We start from the raw sequence: 9,759 nt of genomic DNA, 5'->3' as shown, positions 1-9,759 counted from the left end.
AGTGAGACAGAGAGAGAAATTAGAAGAGACAAAAAAAAAGCTGTGGAGTCAAGGATAGGGAGATGGAGGAATTAGAACTGAGAGGAGCACTGGGGAAAGACTGCCATACAGGTCCAGCTGAGATGTGCTGTCTTCCTGCCATTCAGCATTACAAGGCTGGTTCTTTCAGGTCTCTACATTTCCTCTGAGATATCTGCTTGCAATCCAGCTACCTTCCACAAAGGGTGGATGAGACAAGGTCATTTCTAGAGTCCTTTCCGTCTCTGGATAAAATGAACTGATTTTAAGCCAGAGAGCTTCACTCCATGTATGTGATACCATCTTGTATTTGCAGACCTTTTCTCTGTTCCCATACCCTGGCACAGATGCCATCCAATCTGCCAGCCATCCTGCGACACAGAAAAAAGATAGAAAGGTTTATGCCCATTTTACAGATGAGAAATCTGGGCAGGAAGATGCATGTGGGTCTGAAATGTCACCAGCTCTCAGTCTAGACCAATCTTTTCTCCCTCCTTTCTCTCTATCCTCAGGATAGGGCAATTGCTGGACAATTATGATCAAGTGGCAAAGGAAATGCAAGGCACCTTGGGCAAGGAGGGGGTGAAGGGTGGGAAAGCCTAAGGGTAAAAGGTTGCCTTGGAGTCCAAAGACCTGAGTTCAAATCCCACTGTAGATGCTTAGTAGCCATGTGTCTGAGCAAGTCACTTATGCTTTCTCTGCCTGTTTCCTCCCCTATAAAACAGGGATAATAACAGGATTGTCGTGAGGAACAAATAAGCTAGCACATGTAAAGTGCTTTGGATATCTTGAGTAAATCCACGATTTGCCTGAATTTCAACAGATGTCTGGATCACCCAGAGGGGTGACGCTAAGGGCCTCCCTCTGAGAGGAGACCTGCTAAGATACCCACGGAGGGAATGGAGCAGCCTATTTCCATTAGTTGTCAGGATGAAAAGCATCTTGAAGGCTCTCTTTCTGGTAGTTTCCAGTGGTGAAGGAGTCCTTCACCCCCAGCATGGGCACCCACACAAGCTGGGAGGGGAAGATGGGCCACAGGCCCCCTCTCTTTTGGTCCTTGGCCCCCAAAAATGGGCTTGGGGTTGGGGTCTGGTTTCATTTGTCCCCTTCAGTTCTAAGTGAAGGGAATGTATTCCCAGGTCCTAGGAGTGTGCCAAGATTCCAGGCTACATGTTACTACCAGCATGGCAGTGAATCTCTGAGAAGCCAGGGTGCCAGAAGGATTTGGAACTTGATGGGACTAGTGCTATGGAGGAACTAAATTCTGAGTCGCCTTCCCCTCCCTGGACAATGTGGTGATGAAGATGGGGATTATGCCCCTAGATGCTGGGGGAAATCTTTTGTGTTTGTTTTTGCTGTAAATTTGAAGTAAATATTCCCTTCTAAAAGCTAATCTGGCTATTAAGTGGTTAAATGAAACTGGGGTGCTGAGGAACCCTAGAATTAGAGGTAATACAATTAGTGGTAGATTGAGTCAATGGCAAGGACTAGACATCCCTGATCCCTTAACGGTACTGGAGAACCCTGAAGTCTAACCCTGCTGGCTCTCAGACAGTGTTACCCTAGCCATTATTATTTTCCACAGAATCTATGAGCTCACAGGGACCTCAGCACCCATCTAGCACAAGGTGTGGCCTGTTGAATTATACCTTCCACACGGTAGACTGCCCTGCCTGCCCAAAGACCTCCAGTGACCAGGAACCACAACCTCCAAACGATCCCTGACCACTTGGAGTCAACTGCGATTGATAGGAAATTATCTTATTTATTAAATAACAGTAACTACCATAGCCATAATGATATCAAGGAAAGCTGCTGATATTAGGGTCGCATGTTCCTGAGGAACACGTGTTCTTATCCCATATCAATGTCCAATCAGCAGCCTCCTTTACAACCAAGTTCCAGAAAGCCTGGAGCCCAGGACCCTTTCCAGACCCCATCAGGGAAGAATCTCCGACAGGTTCCATTTTTACTTCTGCAGTGCCAAGGATGTTCAATTGTCTTCTGTCCAGTTATGAAATTTGGACTCATTCCTAAAACCTGTCAGCCATACCAAAGCTTGATGAGTGGATCTCAATGCCTCCAAGCTCATCCTGGAAGGCTGTGCATTCACGATTTGCAACAGGGAGACTTGACATTTTAAAAATAATTCATTTTCTTCCTGTGCACCCCCCACATCATAGTAGGGCACTCACCCTGCACTCTTGAAGGCCCTATCAGCTCTGGGAGGTTCTACTGAGCTGGAATCCTATGAGAACAAGCTTAAGGCTTAAGACTAGACTGATTGTGTGCCACCTGAGGTTTAGCCTGGCTAGACGGAGAGAGGGAGGTGTGGTCACCAGGACCTGATTTGTTCAGTTACAGAAACTCATCAAACTGTCTACAAACACATGCAGGAGGTGAGTGATCCATTATCAAGGAGATTGTGGATTTTTTGAAATGTCCAAGAAGACTGCATTACATTTGAAATCATAAAAGACTATTGTTTTACTTCTCCTCTGTTAACTTGAACATCCTGGGTAAATTAGGCAAACCAGCCCACTTTTGAACAGATGATCCACAATGCACTGCCACATCACTGAAGTCAGTCTGCCCAGCACAGAGTGGACAAGGCACCATTGTGGGATCTCAGGGAAGAGATAAGAGTTTGAAAGGAAGAATGTTCACCAATATCCATAACCAATTGTTGAGGCCCCAAGTGCCCCTGATACCACCTTCTTATGCTACATCTTTCCAGGCTCAGAGCCCAATGAGTTTTCCAAACATAATTGCCAGCCAGGTTAGAAAGGAAGGAATTTGTGCTGGGAAAAAACATTAGAGAGGCATTTTCATTTTAGCCTTAAGATAGAAACATACACTGGAGGGGAGAGGCTGTGTATAATCCTAGTTCTTTCTAGTACTTAGCACTCATGGATACCTCCAGTCATACTGACCAATACCTGGCCACTGGACCCAGATGGCTCTGGAAGAGACAGTGAGGTTGGTGACTTTGTACAGCCCTGCCTCACTTAAATCCAATTCACTTGCATATCATGGCATCCCCTCCCTGATGTCATGGTCCTCTTTGAGAATGAAGGAAAAACACCAAGAATGCCACTTAGTAGGGAAAACGCTTGTCAGAATATAGGAATATAGGAAATGTGTGTAAACGTGGCTTAACTTGACTTTATTTACCATATGGAATCATAGATTTATCGCTAGAAGGAATCACAGAGAAAATTGAAATATCGTGACTATACTAAGACTGATGTTGTTGTTAGAATTAACAATCTTTTCTTCCTGCTGTTTTTAATATGATTGTGTATTATAGATAAGTACATAACATATTCTTAGGATATGCATACACTGCATACTGAAGGTGACATACATTTAGACACAAAAGTATTGGGTCAGGCTATGTTTTATAATGTGCTATGTCTGTAGTATGGATTGTTAATGCACATTGCTTTGAATGAGACTGTGGGTTGATTATCTGGAACACTGGATTTATCACATATTTCTTTAAAGCATTTGTGTGTGTGTGTGTGTGTGTGTCTGTCTGTCTGTGTGCTTCTGTTATATAATTCCAGATGTCAAGCACACCCTGGATGATTTTTGGAGAGGGAGTACAAAATTTATACTCCTGAGGAGAAACGTAACTCCTCAGCTCCAGGTTTCTTCTCAAAAAGTGTCACCATCAAGAGTCCAGAAACCATCAGAATCCAGAAATTAGCCGAATAAATTCATCCCAGAGCCTATTGGTTCACTAATATTTCTTGAACCTGGCTTTGGGATTTGTGGAAGAGAGAAGCCAAAAATGTTAACCTATTGCATACTTTGAGGGAAGGGAAGGCGGAGGGGGTGAGTATGCATGTCTAATCTCCCTATGCTTGTTCCCCTGCCCCCTTCCTTTGGGGTTCTGGGGGCCTTCTACTGCAGGGTGGTGGTAATCAAAAGCATTAGGAAATTTGCTACCAGCCCCATTCACCTCTCTGGTTAGGTAAGGAAGAGACAAGAGACACAAAGGTCTGATCTTGCCAGTTGTTAGTCAGAAGTGGTCAGCGCTCACATGTTATTTTACATCATTATTTCATTATGAACATCTGGGTGACTGATATGTGATTAATGCAGGCAGGGATGGAGATGTGTCCTCTCAGAAGGAGAGGGGACACATCCCTCTTCCATCATGTGTTGTCAGTATGGACTGTCTTTAAAATAACTGTCACAAGCTTTATTTGAATTCCACGCTAAATCCTATTCCTGTATGTTGTATTCTCTTTTTTAAGCTTTAAAGTTAACTTTTTAAAACTCAATTTTCTTTTATTTTCAGTTCTAGATTTTCTCCCTCCTACATGGCTTATCCCACCTACTGAGAAAACAAGAAAAACAGAAGTTGTTAAGATTACATACAGCAAAACAATTTCTCAAAGAAGCCATGCTCCCTGCACTTCCCCTCCAAAAAAAGTCTTAATCTGAACTCTGGAGGTGTACAGCATGTTTCACTCATTATGAGTTCTCTGGAATTATGGATCACGTAAGGTTGATCAGAGTTCTTGAGTCTTCACAATTGTTTATGCTCACATTATGGTTGTTGGTATATAAATTGTTCATTACTTTGCATCAGTTCAAACAAGTCTTTCCAAGTTTTTTCTAAAATTACCCCTTCATAATTTCTCATAGAACAATAACTTTTCATCACATACACATACCATAACTTTTCCAGTCAATCCTAAATTGATGGACACTTCCTGAGTTTACAATTCCTTACCACCACCAAAAGAACTTCCTTTTTTTTTTCATAAATAGCTCCCTTTCCTCTTTTTTTGATGTCTTTGGAGTATAGCCTGGGAACAGTATTGCTGGGTCAAAGGCTATGTACAGTTTAATAGCTTTTCAGGAACATCTCCAGGTTGCTTTCCAGCATGGCTAGGCCAGTTCTACCAATAGCGCCTTAATGGACTTGTTTTCCCACAATTCTTCTAGATTTGTCATTTTCCCATTTTTTAGTTAACTTCTTGATTTTAGGGGTAAAAAGTGAATGAACATTTGTATCATTTTTTTCTTCAATTTGTTTCAGTTTGTGTTTCTCTAATTCTTAATCATTTAGAGCTGCTTTAAGAAAATTACTCAGATCAAGCTGAAGATTGGGGAAGACTGAAGGAAAAGGAGAATTCAGAAGCACTATTATAGTTCAGGCCAGAAGAGATGAGGACCTGACTGAGGATTGTGGTGCTAGTAGTGGGGGAGGGGAAGAGAGAGAAGGGTTCTGATGGGAGAGATATTGGTCCACAGAAGGTACCGATGAGGCCAAGGGAAGTAGCAAAGTCAATTCTAAGGTTCCAAGGTTGGGTGATGGAGGGTGGTGGTGCCCTCCACAGAAACAGAGACTCTACAAGAGAACCAGTTCTGCAGAGGAAGATAAAGGGCTTCATTTCATGGTATAATTGAGTGCCATGTTTGAATAGGAATGTTCAGAAGGCCAATTGGAAACAGAAGAGAGACTGGACCTCTGGGAAGAACTACAATAGCCCTTCTGAGTTCTTCTTTTCCTTTAACCTTACCCAATCTTCAGCTTAACCCAAGTAATTTTCTTAAGGCAACTCTATATGGTTAAGAATTAGAGAAATGCAAATTGAAACAAATTTTAAAAAAGTGATGGGTGTGCACAACACTTGAAATTTCCTCCAAATGGTGAGGCTGCCAGAGAAGCCTCATGATCACAGCTCCCATGGAGAGAGTGCTTTTAAAGCTTGGAAAGAATTTCCCACCGATTATGTCATTTGATCCTCAGAAGAAACCCAGGATCTCCGTGCTTGCAGGTGAGGAGCTTGTGGGTCTGGGGCCATGTTGTCCTCTGGTAACAGCAGGAAAAGTTGGTGACTCCCCATGACTCTACTCACCCTCCCCATGGGTTCCCAGACCAGACCCTCCTTTCCTGGCTTCGACTTTCTTACATGGATTGATTGTCTCCCCTTGTGGGAATGTAAGCTCCTAGATCAGAGGTTTGTCAGACCTCTCATATCTGGGCTTAGCGCACAGTAAGCATTTAAGCAATGCTTCTCTTCCATTGAGGCTCGGAGGAGCCATCTTTGCACAGAAAGTAAGTGAGGCAGTATTTGGACTCAGACCTTCACGAGCCCAAAGTCAAACTCTATCTACCATTGCTTCTCTGCCTTCAGTGGGAATGGAGGGCCTCGGTTTCTAGAGTGAGCTAAGATCCAGTTTCACTGGCGCAACGTTGCTACCAGATGCAGCCAGTGGTAATGTCTGCCTCTCAATTCTTATTCTTTCTTAATGCAGCCAGAGGAGCTGGCCCGAGGTTCTGGTGGGTCTGGAGGCCTCCTGTTTGCCCTCCATCTGCTCAGAATAACCCATGAAGCCTTGCGGTCAGTTTACACTGAGTCAGCTGTGTATTGTGATTCCAGCTTGCCTGGGTGTCTTCTCTTTCTCTCATTAAGTTGTTTACTTAAGCCACCAAGGCCTAATTACTAAATGACAAGCCTGTCAGGGGCCCCATTTGTTTGTTGTCAGAGAACAGATTCCTTTGACTGAGAAATGAGGCTCCAACCGTGTGTGTGTGTGTGTGTGTGTGTGTGTGTGTGAGAGAGAGAGACAGAGAGACAGAGAGAGAGAGAGAGAGAGAGACAGAAAGAGAGAGAGAGGAAGGGAGAGAGAGAGAAAAAAAGTGAGAGAGAGAAAGAGATGAGGGAGGGGGAGGGACAGAGATGTCAATGCTGCCCCAATTTAATTACCCCAGATTGGTCCAGCCAGCAGAGAGCACTACTGTTTAGCCCTGCTCAAGGATCTGCAGCAGAGGTTACCTGATGAGAGGTGGGCCACACATCTGTTGTCACCTAGGTTCAGAGTCCAACAGATGTGGCAGGGGGAATGTGCAACACCTTTGAAGGTAAAGGCTAAGACATAATGCTTTCAGATGATGCAGGGTCTGGGATCTTGGTGTGTTCCCAGGAGACCATAGCAATGACAAATGTTTAGATGGATGGGGGCACATTGGCAAACATATCAGGCTTTCTCAGGATTCTTCTATCAGAGGCTCAGAACCAAAGAATCTCAGCTAAGGGAGGGGACCCACCTTGTGTCTGACCAGGATCTCCTCAACAGCATCCCTGACAAGTGGTCCTCCAGTCTTTGCCTTAAAATATCCTCTGCAGAGTGCCAACACATTACCTCAATTTCTAGGAAGCCCCCCTCACCTCCATTAAGCATAAAATTGAGATAAAACTTAGTCATACAATTATCAAAATACTTTTTGGAAAAAAATTCATGGACTGCAGATTTAAAACCCTTGATTTCAACTGAGCCTTGCCCCCACTGCCATTATAGATCAAAGATTAGAAACAAAACGTCATGTGTTTAGAACAAAGGGGAAAAATGGAGTGTGCCATCAGAAGCCCTGGATTTGAATAACTTAGTTCCTCTACTAAATGCCTTACATTTAGCGGTCTTACATAAGACACTCCTCTCTCTAAATCTCAACTTCCTTCCCTGTCAAATACAAAACAAAACTGACTAGAATCTGCATGATCTAGAGAAAAGTGTCCCAACTTGGAGAGAGGAAGAACCCAGGCTTGAATTCCATGACTGATGCTTACTTTACTGTGGGAACTGAGTGTGTTGTTCAACCACAAAATGGGGATAGTAGAGTTCTCAACTCAGAGGACTGTTATAAGGGTCAACCAGTCGATAAGTATTTATTAAGCACCTACTGTGTGCTATGCACTGGGCTAAGCACTGGGAATACAGAGAAGATGGCAAGCCAGCCCCTGGTGTCAAGGAGCTCATAGTCTAATGGGGAAAAGAATTGCAAACAACAATGTACGAATGAGATACAGGCAGGGAACACTGAAAATAATCAGCAGGGAGAAGGCACAAGAAATAAAAGTATTTGGGAAAGGCTTCCTATAGAAGGTCAGAAAATAGACTAGCACATATGTCAGGGTCTGCACTAGGTACTGAGGATACTAATACAAAGAAGAAAGCCAGTCCCTGACCTCAAGAAGCTTAAAATTAAATGGGGAAAGACAATACACAAAATAAAGCTAAAAAGCAGGGAGTGGGAGATAGACTAAAAAGTGTCACTGAAACCTAAACACAAGAGAATCAAACAGAAGAGACATTTTGACAGTATCAAAGGCTGCAGAGGGATCAAGAAAGAAGAGGATTGACAAAAGACCACTAGATTTAGCAATTAAGAGATACTAATTAGCATGTAACTTTAGGGAGAGTAGTTTCAGTTGAATGTTGAAAGGAAGTTAAGAAGACAGTGAGAGGAAAAGAATTGGATAGGGCACTTAATGTAGATGGTCTTCTCAGGGAGTTTAGCTATGAAAGAAAGAAGAGGTCTGGGAAGATAGGTAATGGGGATGGTTGAATCAACGGAGGGTTTTTTGAACATTTTCAAGATGTAGGAGACTTGGATGCCACAGTGAAGCAGTCAGTAGTCAGAGAGAGACTGAAGATGAGTGAAAGAGTTTGGATGACAGAGGGGGAAATCTGTTGAAGAAGATGGGATGGGATGGAATGATATCACTTGTTCATTCAGAAAAATTTACCTTGGCAAGGACAAGGGTCACCTCTTCAGGTGAGACAGAGATGGAGAAAGTTGAGGAAGATATTTGAGTGATGTGAGGTAGAAACAAGGGGATGAGAGAGAACTCTCAGCAAATATCCTCATTTTAAAGTCAAATAAAAGGAAAGGTTTCAGCTTAGAAGTTGTGGAAAGAGGAATACGAGAGGTTTGATGAGGAATGAAAAGTTTCAGAAAGTGGTTATCTTGCATGGGATAGTGAATTGATTAGTGAAGCATAAAAACTTGGCTTTCTACTTCCTAGATGCGTGGCCTTGAACCAGGCACTTAATCTCTTTTTGTCTCAGTTTCCCCAACTAAACTGAGGATAGTAATAGCACTTACTTTTCAGGGTTGTTGTAAGGATTAAATGACATAATATTTATAGGATATTGAGAATATTGTAGAGAGTTTTTTTTTCAAGAATGAATTGGTCATACTGAGCACTGAGGTCCCTTTCAGTTTGGAGGTTCCATGATGTATCAGACATAAAGTGGGGGGGAAGAGTTGACACAGGCTCAGTAAATAGAATCATGATCCAAAAAAAAAAAATTTTGATGGGCTAAAATAATGGGGAGAATTTAGTAAGATGAAGTGGAATAATGATAATTGGAAAATCATACAATTCAATTAAAACAACAGCCAGCTATGTAACCTTAGTAAATTCATGAATTTTCAGGATCTCAAGTATCTTTTCTATAAAATGAAAGGATTGTGCTAGATGATATCATGAATCCCTTTCAGTTCTTACAATCTGGGAAGGCTAGATTGTGGAGATGTGGTTAGACAAAAGTTTGTTTGTTTGTTTGTAAAAAGGGAACCAATGGTTTTAATAGACTGAAATGAGACATCAACCAGAAAATAACAACAATTGATAATTACAGAGTTATTTTGAAGTTTTCAAAGCCTTTTACTTATGTTATTCCCTTTCAACCCCCCAATAACCCTAAGAGATAGATACTATACTCACATTTTACTAATAGGTAAACTGAGGCTCAGAGAGCTTAAATGAATTTCCCATGGTCGCATAGCTAGTAAACATCAAAGGAGCTATTTGAACTTAGGTTTTCTAACTTCACATCTGCTACTCCATTAGTCCTATTATATAAGCCATTTTTTATATCCTGTAGATTTTTATCCTATCTATAGTTCATTAGTACACCACCATCGTTTCA

The sequence above is a fragment of the Notamacropus eugenii genome, chromosome 1 (genome assembly GCF_028372415.1).
Source record: "Notamacropus eugenii isolate mMacEug1 chromosome 1, mMacEug1.pri_v2, whole genome shotgun sequence".
Lineage (NCBI taxonomy): Eukaryota > Metazoa > Chordata > Mammalia > Diprotodontia > Macropodidae > Notamacropus > Notamacropus eugenii.
Note: the sequence above shows the minus strand (reverse complement) of the source record.